The following is a 16,379-nucleotide window of genomic DNA, read 5'->3' on the forward strand; positions in this document are numbered from 1 at the left end:
AAGTAGAGATGAGATCTGGTTACTATACTTGTTTGTTCATTTATACTCACAAACACACATAAACATGTATATGAATATGCATATTTATATATATATGTATACGTGCTGATTGTTTGCATGGCATACGTAAAACACATTTTAAAAGATTCTTGTATATTTTATATATATATATGTATGTACATATGTATGTGTATGTACATACACACATACATACACATATATTTACAGATATGTGTAAATGTACATGTGTATATGACCTTTATATATACACATGTATATATGCATTATAGAAAGTAATAGATATGCATTTACATATGTGTTATATGTGTCCTATAAATATAAACCTTCTGGGTTCTTTTAAAAGGCCTTTACATGCATACATGTGTAAATATAGGCATATCTATATGAATATGTACATATATACACACATAATTTAGAAATATAAATATATACATAAAATATATAATTGCAGAATACGCATATCATCATTCACATTTAACTATATTATGCTGTATACAATTGCATAACATACTGCATGTTATACTATATACACTAATTAATATAGTTATTTATATATTCTATATTTCCACTGTATATTTATACAGGTTTTTGAAAAGGTCTTAATATTTAAGTTTAGCGTATATATATGCATTTAATATATACATATAGACACAGACTTGTATATAGAAAAATACATATAAATATAAATATATATATATATATATACACTTACACACAAAACCACATTTATACACACACACACACACACACACACACACACACACATAGTGTTAGTAGACCTGTGTGTGTGAGGCTTTTTTGAGACATATGCTGCCAGGGGCCTGTGGCCCAAGGCTGAGCCATGCTGCCTGCGCAGGAGGCCTAGGCCCCGCTACGCCTGAGGCTGTGCAGCGCCCTGTGCTGCTGCTACTGACGCCCCCCAAGGCGTGTCCTGGAGCACCTGGGTTTCACCTGGTGCCTGAGCCCTTGTATTTTTTTTTGTTGTGGTTCCCTTTGTGCCTCTATAAAGGAGATGGGTAGGGTGGGTCCCCCCCCCCCCCCCCCCCCCCCCCCCCCCCCCCCCCCCCCCCCCCCCCCCCCCCCCCCCCCCCCCCCCCCAGCCTCTCTCAACATTTCCAGGCCTTTCTCTAGGTAAACCCAATTTACATGAAGTGTGCTGAAGCTTATCCTATGGGACACACACAGGTGTGCACAAACACCCAGTGGTCTCAGGGTTGCAACAGTTATTTTCCTCTCATTTTGCTGGTAATTGTTGTCTGAACCTAACTGAGAAGTCACTGCCATGAGAGCAGCTTAGTACGTCGCCCCAGCTCTTCAGCAGAGATCCCAAGGGATGTTAAGGGCTGCTTTTCTTCTGTGCTTCTGGATATGGCAAGAAGGCCTCTGCTCAGTGCTTCTAGGCCAGAGACTTGCTAGCAGTTTGCTCAGGTTTGGGGTTCTGTGTTCCCTTCCCTGCTGGTTACAACGCTCAGGTGGGAACAACCAGAGGAGCCCTGAGCATGAGAAATAAGAGAAATACCTAGGTTCACGTTATCTGGGACGCAAACGTCAGTGGAGATTTAAGTCAATGCAACCTTTCTGCTTGTGTGCAGCTATGTAAAATTGTTGTGTTGGTTTTCTGCTCCCTGGGAAGAATGTTTTTTTTTTTTTTTTTTTTTTTTTTTTTTTTAATTTATATGAATGTAAATCTATTACGTGCTTGATCACCCAAGGAGCTGCACAACTCTGCCATCTGCACCACCACACTGTGAACAGGCAGGGACAGGCCACCTGCTTCGAATTTGGAGTCTGCCTCTCAGTTTAAGAAGAAACTTCCAGGAAGGAGCTGGAGGCTGAATTGGATGAGTAATGTAGTCTTAGAAAAGAGACAAAGAATGAGCAGAATCTAAATGGAACAGTGAAGGAAGACCTAGCAACAAAGCAAGCTATGTGCAGCAGGTCAGGAAAGGAACGCTAAAGCAAGACCTGCCAAAAAACATGCTTACGTAGAATTAGGAGAGACTATTTAGATGCACAGCTTCTATATTCATGAAGCAAGAGAGAGACTAAGGAAAGAAGAAAGAAGACTGGAGCGTAGCACAGGGCACCATGTAGAAGGGACTATGTGGGAAGGCACAAAATTATGTGACCCCCTTCCTCAAAGTGGAAGAAAGTGGGCTGAAGGCAGTGTGGCAAAGGGGCTGAAGACAGAAATGAGGATTAAGACAGACAACTGGAAATGGAGTTCCAGATTTGACAGCCCACGTAAACGTTTTTTGGCTCCTAATTGCCCGATAGAAACTATCAAGAGGATGGTTCTTAGGCATTTAGATACTTCGCTGGGTTTGTTAGGCACCTAAATAGTGTGCTTAGATGCCCAACAGCAGTGAACGGGCAATTTCTGTCCTGTAATTTTGAAGGATCTGGCACATAGGCCCACAGGTGGATGCTTAACAAGTGTGTCAAATCAGGAGCGAGGCTAAGTGAAGCATGGCAAATGTAGTACATCTATTGGAGAAGGGATGGTCGAGTGAACAGGGTCCACTACTCAGCACTCGGTGGCGTTTTTCTTGAAGACCAATTACGGAGAAGTGAAGGCAAATGCAATAAAATGCAACATGATTTACCAACCAAGATTAACCTGAAATCCCTAACTGATCTTGCAGATAAAGGAAATCCAGCAGTTCTTCTCTTCTGGGATTTCAGTGAAGCCCCTGCCTTTGTGCTCTGAATATTTAATGCTATAAGTCATGCTGGAAAAGATGGGAATTCACCAAATACTTCAAAAATGGGGGAGGAACTGACTGAAAGGGCCTAGTAATGGTTCAAAGAGAGGGTTAGAGAAATTTGTCAAGGATGGGGCTGAAGCTTACTTTGATCACTATCTTTGTTAAGGACGCATAAGCAGAGGAACACAGGCATTTGCTGATGGCACCTGATGAGCAGGAGGACACTAGTGTGGAAGGAGCTTTGGGATACTGTAGGAAAAGGCCCTGGAGAATCATGAGTACACAGGAGATTGAAGCCAGCCAGTACGGCCTGGCAGGAGACACCCCATCCTGCCCCCAGTCCCATGGCAAGAGGGAGCAGACTCAGCTCATCACACGCAGTGAGATAACCTGTCACTGTGCAGTGTGTGCAGGTCTTCATCGTGTCCCACTCCAGCCCTGTGCTGGAGCCAACCTGAGCTGCACACCGGATGCCATTAGTTGTATAAAGCTATAATTGAGTATGGATAATCAAGCAACTCAGGGACTATCCATTAGCAGATGATCAGTGCATGTGGAGGGTACACGTGCTCCAGGGCCTCCTGGGGAAATGCTGTATTTCAGCATGTAGGAAGGTGCATATGGAAGACTAAATGGGCTGATGGGAACATCACAGCTGGGAAAAAAAATTGCTACTTGGCCCTGAAAGGTCCCTGGGGAAAAGCAGCCATGGTGGTGGTATCGTGCCCAGCCCAGCACCCCGTTGTTCTCAGATCTACTGTGGAAATCTGTGCTAGTCAGAGTTCTGGGTGTTCTTGCTACACTTCTCCTTTCTGACACCTATCTCTCCACATGTCTGATGAATCCCCCCACCCTTCTTTAGAACAAGGAATTCTACTATTTCCTTAGACTGTGTTATTTTCTACTATATCTCCATTTCCCCACTATCCATCTTAAGAGCGCCAATGATTGCTATCACCATTGCTCTGCTGTGTCTGTATAATTAGAGCAGTTGGCTCGAGTAATTACTTTTTGCTTCCTTCAGTTCATTCCTCTGCTTTGCACTAGTTGGGGCTTTCCTTCATTTCAGTCTCTTTGGAGGAAGATTTCAAAGCAGGGTGTGTGGCTTTTAACTCCCTACCGCCCATTGAATCGGAGGCCACCGACTGCTAAACCCTCTAAAACCTTGGAGTTTGCTAAAAACGCCAGAGCAGCCGACTCTCTCTCATACTCCCTTTCTTATCCGTACAAGTGGAACTCCACAAATGATATTCCTGTGAGTGAATTGCATGCTTGTGAACACTGATCAGCTGGTTCACCCCCAGGGCTGCCGAACACCCCACAGTGCCAGTGCTCAGCACCCTCTGCACCTGTTCCTGGCCCCCACAGGGAAGGGACCCTGCCAGCCCTTCACTCTCTGCTGACACATCCCCCATGCAGGGAACTGGTGGCTGTTGGGGGCACATGCCACCCCCCCTCACTGCCACAGCAAGAAACAGAAAACTCCCAGTGGCTGAGTCATACAAAGATGTGAGGAAACCCATGATGGAGACCTGGGAAGTCCCTGCTCTTTGCCACTGTGTCAGAGCTCGTCTTGAAGGATTTCCTTTCACACCTAAGTATCTGTTTAATTACAGCTATTGCAATGACAGTTAATAGCTGATGAACATGCCAGCATATTTTAATTGAATATATTGAGCACACTGAACAAAACCACAGCTCTTGACCTTTCCCGTAAGTGAAATGTTAGGACAATCTTTTCTGCATCGAGAGTCCAGGGCAAGTGTGGAAGGGACCACCCATTACTGCTAACGGGAGTCACCCATGTAAATCCCTCTCATGACAGCACTGTAATGGGCTGCTTAGCATCCAATTATTTTCATTTCATACAGTTGCTCATGTTGGAGGGGAAAAAGGGGGAGCAATGATCAGGCCAAAACACTGTTCCAGGCTGCACTTTCTCTCCTGGCCCCTCCAACTGCAGTCGTCCCACACTTGCACTTTGTTACTGCTGTGAAGGGCTGGGATGATTTAATGCTCGTGGCTACAGTTTGTCATTGCAATGGGACAGATCTGTGAACCAGCCACCCTCTCCTGCCCTCCAGGATCACAATGGGACAGAGCCAGATTTATTCTGGATGCCGGGAATTGCTGGCCCTTTGCCTGTGTGGGCGCAGGTGCTGCAGGGATGTGTACCACCCTCCAGCCCCCAAGAAGAAAAGGTACTTAAGCCCCTGCTTAAGTCTTTATCGATTTCTAAGGAACAAGAGCTTGTGATTAAAGTTTGCTTGTGCTTAGGCACTTTTCTGAATTGGCGTTTGGGTCCTTACCACAGCAAAAACTCTCATTGATTTGTGCTGGAGCACGGGCTGGCTAAGCCCTCAGGGAATGGCGATGTATTTGCAGCATGGTGCTCTTCAGACACATGACAATTTCAGAGCAATTTTGTAACATTAAAACAGCATTACTGGTGTGTCTTTAACTGGCCATAAATAGAAACCTTGACTTGTCTATCATGGTTTGATATTCCAAGCTAGGCAGGAACATTCAGTCCTGGCTCGCAATCCGTTTTATCACCAAAAAGAAATTTTGTAGGTTAGATAAGTCAAGAGCTTACTCTTGCAAAACTTCATCCCATGTCTGTGAGCTGCGGTGAATATTCAAGTGCAAGAGGGAAAGCTCTTCTAAAGGCTCATTAGAGATGGCAAAAAGATACAAAAAGACCACCACCATTTTGCACTTGTAAAAATATCCCTAGTAGATCCATATTTTTAATCTTCAGTACAAAAGCTCCATAACTACAGCAAGGCATTAGTTTCTGATGACTACTTTTTTTTTTTTTTCCTTTTTTTTTTTTTTTTTTTCCTTCCTATAGCCTCTGGCATTGAAGCTCTCAGTGAAAAGACACTTTAGAGCTAGTTCAGGCAGTTCATTTTCTGTCAATCAGCTCTCAGGCTGGAAGTATAAAGGCAGTAACATGACAAGATTTCTATTTTAATATCTTTACTCTTGATAAGATAATCCTAGAGGAACGGCAGTGATCAAATATTTACAGGCAGTGCTCACTGGCACAGTCTATTGTAAAATTAAATACACAAAATTATGTGGGGATAATGTTAATGTTGTGATATGAGGACAAAAGGCAGTACGCCTGAAATGAAGGTTGACTCTTCTTAATAAATCCTCCTCTGCGGTGGGGACAGGCATTGCTGAAGCAGAGAATGGAGGAACAGCTTCCATTTCGCATTTTGTGACCTTTTTCTGCTTTTCAATGGCTTGTTTGTTATTTAAACATATTATGTGCTTACTTAAGAAGCCTGAATTTTAAGTATGCATTTGTATGCGTGCGTATAAGTATCCTGGATCTCACCAAGACACACAGCATGAGTACTAACAGTAGGAGAGCACAGTTCTGCACTGACATGGACCCAGAGGCCCAGTCCCTGCCCAGGCTCTCCTCGCAGGGTGCTGGCAGCAGGCCCTGCGCTGAGGCCCCCTGCCACCACTTTTTAGCCCCATTTTGCTGAGACTTAGCTAGAGCCGGAGGAAAATGAAGCACTGATTTAGGCTGAAAGGCCAGCACTAGCTAATATGGGAAATTACTCCAGCAATCATCACTCTTTTCCTGTCACTATGGTGACAAAGAAATGACAAAAGCCTGAGCAGAAAGGGACAGGGTGACACAAGTGAGGAGGGACAGAGCTGAGAGCTGTGGCTGGGTCGGGGCAGAGCTGGGGGGGGGCGGGGGGAGGGGGGGCAGGCAGTGCCCCCAAATGGTGCTGGAGCCTCCCAGCTCCCACTCACTGACAGGTGTAGTCGTGCCCTGTGCGTGTGTGTGTGCACACAGCGCCTTGCACTACTGCTAGGCGCGTGTTACAGTGAGTGGCACAGCCAGTGCAGCCACCACAGGCCTAAAATGGCTGACAGACAGGGACAGCCAGCCTAGCCTCCCCACATTTCGGTTCTGAGCGCCATCAGAGTTCACAGGGAGGCAGTCAGCTCTGCCCAGCCAAAGTAGCATTGACTTGGGGCTGAGAAATGCAGGATGGCAAGGAGTGGTGAGCACAGGGATATGTGCTGGTGGGACAGGGCTGAGGAGCAGCTGAAGGCAGGGAGGTGCCTGGTTGGCTTTTCCCTTCTGGGACCTGCCTTCTTCCTGTGAGCAGGCACCTTCACCGGCCCCCAGGTGCTCAAACAGCAGTTTTTGGGGCTGCTCAGGGTGATATCTTGGAGAAACTCTAAACAGGAGGCTGGGCAGCGGCAGAAAAAACTGCAGGTCCCAGGACACCTCACCCAGGAGCCCTGGCTTGTCAATGTGCCACAGCAGGCTGGTATCTGTCCTGCAGTGAGGCTCCCAACCTGGGAGGCCACAGAAGCTCCTGCAGGTCAAACAGCAGCCGACAACTTTGCCACTTTAAGTGGGATTTTTATTTTTATCTCCCTGGAGTCATCTTCTAAAGACTGGGATGGGGAAGAATGGGCAGGGAAGAAGAAGTGGGTTCTGGAGAGAACAATGGAGGAAATGTTCATCCTGAAATGCAAAGGCAGAAAGCTCTCCCCCCCTTCCTCCCCTCCCCAGTAATATTTTTCCCCCAAGAAGAAAAATTGCATTTTCCAGCCAGTTCTATTCATGAGTGATTGTACAGAGCTCTGCTAATGGGCTATGCCAAGCTGTGGTCACCCTACAGAGCTATTGGCAGGAGAGGTGGCAAGTTGGAGAGGACTACAAGGGAACTCTGCATGATATTTTTTGATGAGCTGATTATTCAGAAATTTCACAAGAGCTGAAATACATCACTCTGTTCTGAAACCCACAGCCCTGCCAACACACAGGACAGCTTACATGAGCAGCAGCACTTTCTCCACAGCGCTGCTGGCCTGTATGTTCAGAACCAGATGCAGGACAAGGCTTTTCAGCAGCCACCGACTGCAAGTGACAGCTAAAGATGGGGAGTGGATAGGAGGACACAGAGAGCTGAGATAGAAATGAATTAGGTGCTTTCATGGCTGTCACTGCATGTGTATTTGGTCTTAAAAGTTTTTCTTTAGCTTCATGGCTAGTGGCGCACTGTGGTTTTTATTGTTTCACAGATGTTGTGAGATCACCCCCCAGATCCTACATGCATTCAGGTGTTTTTATTTCAGGGGGTGCTCAGTCCCCAGGAACCATTCAGGGCGCTGTCACAAGCCAGTAGCTGATCTCAGCTTCCCCCATCCCAGACAGAAGCCTCCATCTCAGGCACTGTCAGGGGTCTGCAGTCAACTCAGACTCATGCATAGACCAAACTCTCTCTCCTCCCTCCCCCCCCCCCCCCTTTTTCCCAAACTCTTTCTGTCTCTCTCTTTTTTTTTTTTTAATTTTTATTTTCTTCACCTTTTACAACATTAATTGATTGCTCCTATTTGAGCACAGGATCAAATAAGAGCCTGGCACTTGTGGGAGGGATGTGTGCGTTTCAGAGGGAGTTACAAGCAGCATGACACTGATTTCTGAAGTACTATATAAAAACTTCAAGAAGCTGACATGACACACCCCCAGCCCTTTGGTCCATCAGCCTCTGAGTGCTTTTGAGCCATCTGGGGTGGTACTGACCCCTGTGGAGGACCAGGGGTGCTGGGAAGGATGTTGATGCACCTGGAGGGAAAGTGATGCTGAATTGCTGAAAGGTAATTAAAAATACATCTTCCTGCTGTACTCACAGCCTTCATTGAAAGCACTGTAGAATAATACCTGGTTGCCTTTGTGCAACCAGGACAATTAGCCACCTAAGTAGCTTTTCTGCACAAAGACCCATAATTGTGGTCTAGATGAGCATTCTTGGAAAACCAAGAACGGATTTGCAGAAGCCAGGTGCCTGCAGCCTTGCACAGCACAACATGGGCCCAGGCTGCCACTGTGCCACAGCCTTCAGAGCCGATTCGTAATGTTTTTGCCCAGCCCGAAAAGTCTACGTGTGTGAGCAGATAGCTGCCAGGTGGCTTCCAAATGGGACTGTTCGCCAGGGCTGCCTGTTGTGGCAGCAACAGGGTCCACAGACTGACAGCGTCCCCATTGGATCAGCGCTCTCAGGGTCGGCCATTCTCATGCCCACAGGACTAACTGTGCCCGAGACAGCTCTCCTGCAATTTTTGTTTTAAAGCAGGCAGGGATAAGAGGGCAGCTGGAGCCACATCCTACTCCCAGCCTGTTCCACAAAAGTCAATAAAGAGCAACGTGGCTGAAACACAGCTGTTTTGCTAATGAAAATAGAGGCACGCAGGCACAGTCACTGCATCCCCTTGGAGGAACTGCTCACTTCGACTAAGTGAACTTTCAGTAATGGAAAAAGTCAGGGAAACTTGCTTGTGTATAAGGACAGGGAACATAGTCCCAAGCCACATAACAGAAAGCACAGTTATCTCTACCCCATATTAAGAAGCCATGCCACTGGGACCACTCTACTTGTACCACGTTCACCTGAGCCACTGCCATGTTTTCTCCTTTTGGTGGAGGAGCTCAGTGTCTTGCAGCATCCCCCAGTGCAAAGGCAAGCCCTGGGCACACTGCATGCCGGAGATGACCCAGGTCCTGCTACAAGGGCAAGGAATTGAGGATGGAAAAAAAAGGGTTTGTTACAAAGACCAGCGATGTCTTCAATGCAGTGCACTTGCACTTCCAGTAACTGTATCTTTGCATAGAATGCTCTGTCTGAAGGAAATTAAGCCTATAGGAAGGATGTGAATGATCCAGGCTGATCCTCAAGGCTCAGGTCTTAAAAAAGGGCAGGGGAGTTACTCTACATACTGCTGCAGGATGTCATGTACTTCATGATCTGCCTTTTCTAAGCTCTTATCTCCCACTGCAATCCTTTCTCATGTCCCTCATCTATTGCAAATTCCCTTTTTAAGCTGGAGCGCAGCACATAAATATTTTCATGCTGCATAAATAGGTTGTTTTGTGTATAATGCCACAGGAGGCTTTTTTTAAAAACAGGACCTTTAGTGCTGTGATAACGGCCTCCTCATTTACACAAATGAAATGCTCCATACAGCTCAACACTCATCTGCTTAGCAGCCCCCATGCAAAATGGTTGGCGCATTGCCTGCTATCATGAGCTGTGGCATTAATATAGAATATTCCATACTTAACAGGAAGCCAGTGAGGTTTGGAAATACCTTGCAAATGTAAAGGATGCCCAGGTTTTCCATTTAGTACTTCCCTGCTAGCACAACCTTTGTCTTCCTTCTACATGAAATCACAGCTACTTTAAATAATTAAGTGCAAAAAGGGCAACTGCTCATGTTGGCCCATTTGCCAGCATCTTTGCCTGGCCTGTCTGCTCACCTTTTCTTCTCTGTCACTTCTTACCCTTTTACCTTCATTTCCTGTTTATTCAGCCCTTGTTCATGGTCCAAAAAGTGCAGACGCCATCAAAATGGCCTTTTCATTTACTCTGCCTGCAAAAAGGAATTGCATTACAATAGCTACAATTTTTCAAAGGGCTAATGGATTATATGGGTTGCCACGTTGCGTCATGGCAAATCTTTGAAAACAAACCAGCTTTTCAGTAGCAATATTTAAACAGCAACAAAGTAAAATCTGGAACCAAAAATCAATGTTTTTACTCTAGTGTTTCTGTTTGCATTTGACGAGCAGAAAGACTTCAAACCAATGGAGTGAATTCCTCTGCAGTGTATAGGGAACATCATGCTATATATCAGTTTGTCTATCATGTATTTTCATAATTCTTAGGTCAGGGTATGACCCTGTAGGACAGACCATTTTAAAACATTTTTATATGTTCAGTACAGTGAACACACTGTGCTGCCAGGCATGCAGAGCACTGCCTGAATCTGGGCTGGACCTGACCCTGAAGTCCCCCAGTGCTCAGGTAAACCCTGCAGCCCATGCCACCCCTCTGCATGGCTCTTGTTAAAGAACTTTTATTGAAGGACATGGCACACATGATTTTCTATCCTAGCTCAGGGGACACAGAAAACTTCAGCTGTAGCTTTCCCACAATTCAAGAGCAGGATTATGGGTGCTCATTTCATGCATGTCTTGCAGACTCATTTCTTTTCCCTTCCATCTGTTGTTTGACTTCTTTTTTATTATGTTAGCAATCAACATGTAACCCATAGTGGGCTCCTTCCTTTGTGGGGCTCTGAACACAGCATTCCTTGCAGAGGGAGCATTCCACATGGGTGGCTCCCACTCACATTGTCTGTTACTGCAAGCAGGACTTTCATGCTGGTCTAACCCTGCCACAATGACTATCACATTAGCAGCTTTACATATTCATTGATCTGCAGAAGTGTTTTCTATTGCCATAAGGCCCAGAAACTTTGTGACAATGCATGAGAAGCAACAGAGAAAGGAAAGATCTTAAGAAGCAGTACATATTTCTTGTTCTACTATCTTATCTGGCAAAAAGGTAGCTCTCCAAGTTTATCTTGTCTAGTCTATAACAAAGACTTTTTTTTTTTTTTATGAAATGTCACGTTGCTAGAAGATCTAATTTTTCTTTGATATGATAGCCCACACGCAATAACCGAATCTGAAAAAGCACAACATGGAGTAAATGCTTTGTAATGTATCTAAATGCAGCAGCTACCCAGTTTTGCTAGCACTTTATTTCAATTTAGACCAAGGGACAATTTTAAATGATTTGTTCCCAAGTATACAATTCAGAAAAATATGAGTTACTACGCAGAGCAGTATTTTGAATCAGTACTGTTAGTTGTCTTAGCTGAAATTCAACTTTGATAATATCCAAAGGTCCAATAAAATTTTTCATAGAAGAATCCCCTATTTGTAGAACATAATAAAATTGTTCAGCTGCTGCTCCAGGGCCACTGAGAACAAAAGAACGAGGTCTTTCCGGGAAGTTTATGTCACAGGATGCTTTTCAAACACTTTGTTACCTGAAAAATATCAAACATAACAGTTAAACATAATAGTATCTTTGATCTGTATTAGTAAGACAAAATATAAGGCTGTTTACTGCTAACGAGTAACGAGTTATGTGCTCATTAGTGTGTTCCATCAGGAAACACTGACAGTGATAGGCAAAAGGAAACAGTGTTAAATCCACACACAGCACATTTCATCTTCTATTATAGCCTGTGGTATAGGAAAAGGAAAAAAATGTTGCACACAACTACTTTAAAAACACATAGCAGAGCAAGAAAAGGAAGCATTTGTTTGATTTATTATATACTTTTTTTTTTTTTTTTCCAATAAAGTTCACTTCCAAATAATACTAATGTCTTTCTTTCACATTGTGCTTTTCATTCCTAACTCACAAAGCACCCACCAAAGGAGGTCAGGATCATTTTACAAAAAACAAACATGAAGTGAAACCACCTCTCTGTTGTCACTGAGTAAGGCAGCACAGTCCCCAGCTCTGTTGACCGCTAGTGATAGGAACAAAGGATTAGAAAGGGCATCTTGTGTCATCAAATACAGCTTCTTACTCTTCAAATCAATTTTGCTCTAATAATGTCATGCAAGAGGCTTTGGGGTGCCTGATCTCTCATATAAACTCCTACAAATGCTCTTTCAAAGTCATCATCTCTTGTATATCCTCACCCATCCTGACCCTATTGTGGGACTCTACCCAAGGCCAAGGCATTACATGTCAGGGATTTGGGACCATTGCTCTGAAAACATGACCTATCTCAGACACTGGAGAATGAGCTGGAAATCTCTTTCCATATCTATCTGCTCCAATTTCATACAACTCTCGGTGTTCCTTCCTAGGAAAAGAGCTTTACTAGGACAGAGAGCTTTGCCATGACAGACCTGGAGAGCGTTCCTGCAGCAGAGCCTGCTACAGCCTGGAGAGCCCGACAACTGCAGCTGACTACAGCTGTAAAAACCACGTCCTAATTCCCTGCACAAACTCACAGCACAGTTGTTACTACGGCATTAACTGGAGGCTTCCAGCAGCCCCAGAAGCTAACACAAATTGGGCATTTGGGTTTACCCATCCGCACTCCTGTCCTTTCATGTACAGACTGATATCCTGGCTAACAACAGAGCCTCAAATACACTCAGTCCAACATATTTCAAATGTCCATCACACCTCTCCTTTTTCAAATAACTACTTAACAGAGGAGTTATTAATGCCTTTCCACCTACACAGCCTAGATGCTGAAACTCACACAAAGGCAGCTCTTAAGCTTCGAGGTCACGTTCGAGTTGCTGGTATGAGTGTCTCTCTGGGCAGTTCTATTATGCAGCAGCTACAGTAATAGGATAACATGATACAAACCTCTGCTAATAATTCAACATGTAGTGGGCTTTTTGCTTGGTACCTTCAGTTTTGTACCTTCACTTCAGACCACGCTTAGAGCTGGCTTCACTACTCAGCAAATTATTTCAGCTTATTAAACACAAAGCTGTTACCCAACTGTTAGACAGGGGCACAGTCCTCGAACTTGTTTACCGGGACTGCATGCAAGGCTTGGATCCTTGCTGCTGTTGTGGCTGCAACTCCCCAGCCGCCCACTTCTTTGTTTGATTGTCTTTTCTCACTGAAACATATGTTTCCCCATTCGATGGCATTTTGAGCAACAGTTTCCATTGTATGCCCCTCTTGACAGACAGCTTGATGGCAGCCTGTAAATTACTTGGCACGTGTTTTATGAATCTGTTCGAAGGAGGGTCTGGCTGCTTAGTGAATGCATCTTTTCACAGCTTTGGGGGCAAGGGATTAACACCATTTGGGCACAGGTTTAGGCATAAAAGTCCTTGACCACAGTTCATATCTTTATTTGATGCTCGGCACTATCCTGTACCTTGAGTCTTTTATTTGAGGTCCTGCAATACAGTGCCCATCAGTTGTGCTTGGTGTTCCCCATTTTTCTCACAGACAATGCGATGCATACAAAGTTTATGATGAATCAAGACACGATCATACTGAAAATACTTGGCATTTGATGGACAGCTTCAGTAAGCATTCAGGCTTCCAGATGCGCAAGTTAAGAGAACATCCGTCCCTCTTTCAGCTTCCTTTGCTAACAGTAACACATTTTCTGCTTTGCTTTTATGCAGTAAAATCTTGTCTGTCTCTGGCCGTGACATTTCTACTGTAGCTATAATTACAGGATCCAAGCAGTGCAGTATGGAATTCATGTACCCTTTACAGCTGAATTAAATGGCCACCTATGGGGAAATGGAAGTCCGGAGAATGAGATACATAACTTTTAGCACAGTAGCACTTAAAACCTCAAAATAGAGCCCTGGAACAGCTGTGAGAATGACATTATGTTTATGCTGGCCTCCTGCAAGAGGAAGACATTTCACTTATAGCCACAGCTAACTGTATTGCATCTTTGTTTTCATAAGAATAATGCTACGCTTCAACCAGAAGAATAATCAGCCTTGATGGTGAGGATGCTGCACATTAATACACCACATTTACCTGGGGAAAGCCTTTTCTCCTCTGAGCCATCTAGGGTGGGCATTACTGCCAAGACACAGTCACTGTACTTCTCCTGGCTGGTTACATCTTCCCTTGAAGAGATAATTTAACTGCTGTGCATAAACCTCCCTGCTGCAGAGGTGGTGGCTCTGGATGTTTTACACTTCAAAAATACCAGCAAGGGCCAGATTATGTTTGTCTGTGGAATTTCTGTTGATATTAACTTTCCTTCCATTCCATTGAAATGACAAAAAGATTACTTTATATGTACTCACTGCAGGAAAAAAAAGAATTTTGGGTGAAAAAGCATAGACCCTATGATCCATTTCATCTTCTCTTTGCTATTTCCAACTACTTAAAGCATAATGTCACACTGAAACACACATTTGGAGTTCGGCATTCTCTTCTGACAGATTGTTATGATGTTTGCCAAGGTGACCTTCATAAAACATGTTTCTTTTGAAGCTTATATTTCACTTTCAGGCCATAATAGTTTCACACAGACAAGCAAACCATCAGCTCCTGCTCTCTAATTAATGGTTCTTGGAGACTGCTGAGTAGGGGATATAATTAATAGCACTTAAGTCTGGAGTGCAGAGAAATCTATGGCTGATTACTAGGGTATGTATTTACTTCAGGATTATATGCAAACAGCTCCTAACAACAGCTATGAGCAGCTCTTGGGGAAGTCCCCAGGACCAGGCACCCCCTCGAGCCTTACTCCAGTATAAGCATTCAGAAACCTGCCTGCGTGTGAAGCAAGGCTCACATGGCTGATGGGTCCCTGCCGGTGGTACCCATCTCCACTGCTTCCCTTTTCCCTATAGGGAGGACCACAGTACATTGTATTTCCTACAGTTGCATGGTTAATTTTCCTGCCAAGGGCTGCCTACAGTGGAGAAGTACCTGTTGTAGAAAATAGTTCTGGCTGTGCCTGTGCTCTTGCATCTTCCTCAGAAGATGACCTGTGCCTTGTCCCACACAGCCCACGTGCAGCATCTTCTGGGGGTAGACTGGCTGTGTACACACAACACATGTCCCACATCCACTCTGTGGATCCATTCCTAGGCATAACCATCATTTTGTGGTTTTATTCAGCATGAAGTGCCAAAAATAATGGGAGGGCTTTTATTGGAGTAGAGCAACCAAGGTGTTGAGAGTCATCTTATCACACTTGCCTATATTTAAGGAAAGTGATGTGATTGCTCTGGTGCTTGCTCTCACAAGTGCAGCATGAAAGATGAGAGGTGCTGGAGCAAGACCAGATGCAAACCAAATTGCTAGTTTAAATTCCCTTGGGTCAGCTACTGTTAACAGTGGTAATTCCCCTGCTGAAGTCAACAGAACAGCATCTTTTCATGCATTTTGATACCTCAGTACAGAACAGGCAGTTGTGAGGCAGGAAGAGTGCTCTCAAAGAATGAGATAATCTCCTTCACAGTGGGGTGAAAAAATGAATAAAATTCATATACTCTGACAAAGTTTAAAAGACTAGATTTTCCAGAAATGTTGGCATACTGGGAATGAAGTGGAGAACTGACATTAGAAATCCTGCACCACTATGCAGTCCAAATTATTTTCAGAGATTTTAAAATGAATTTTGCATGTTGAATGACACAAAATATTCAGATGATTAAGCAATTAAAAGCTTTGGGATATTTGCAGCTCAAAAAGCACTAGGCAACAGAGTATCACTGCCAATCTCCTTTATGCAAAGGGACATTTTGACATCATACTTCAGACTGACTACTTCGCTAATGGCATAAAAGTGTTACTTTAGTTGTGTGTAAAATAGGAAAACTTCTACTGAAACTTGTGCAGCCTCGTTCTTTTTGCAGAAAACACAAACTGAAATTGCCTTTGAACAGAAATATTCTTCAAATCTTATCTGAAGGTTAGTAACTCTTTTAATCTTTAGCCTTTTTGATGGCATGTGTACCATAATTTAAAATGCACAAAACAGACTATCAAAACACCCAGCTATAGATAGAAAAAATTTAAAAGGCGCATCTGAAAACAGACTTAGAAATTAAGATACTGCATCCAGTCTTTCTGAGTAAGGACTCTTTCCCCGTGATTCTGCCTCAAAGAGCAACCAGTTAGCAAACACAACTAGCCATATGACAGCCAATCCGTGACTGGGAATGGCTTCTGAAGAGGTCAAATCTTGGTATTAATAAGTGAGAGCAATGACATTTTAAATATCCTTTCCACAGATTTTTTTTTTTCCTTTTCTTATCCTTCTTCAGATTAACATGAAGTT

General features: G+C 44.1%; 1 protein-coding gene across 1 annotated transcript in view; it reads right to left on the minus strand.

The window, feature by feature from the left end:
• Positions 1–11,273: 11,273 nt before the first annotated feature.
• Positions 11,274–16,379, minus strand: part of FHIT (fragile histidine triad diadenosine triphosphatase) — a 564,596-nt gene continuing 559,490 nt past the window's right edge. Inside the window, exon 8 of the mRNA XM_032194486.1 lies at positions 11,274–11,612. The gene's annotated coding sequence lies outside the window, so the exon portion shown is untranslated. The remainder of the gene's footprint in view (positions 11,613–16,379) is intronic.

The sequence above is a fragment of the Aythya fuligula genome, chromosome 10 (assembly GCF_009819795.1).
Source record: "Aythya fuligula isolate bAytFul2 chromosome 10, bAytFul2.pri, whole genome shotgun sequence".
In the NCBI taxonomy this organism is placed as follows: domain Eukaryota; kingdom Metazoa; phylum Chordata; class Aves; order Anseriformes; family Anatidae; genus Aythya; species Aythya fuligula.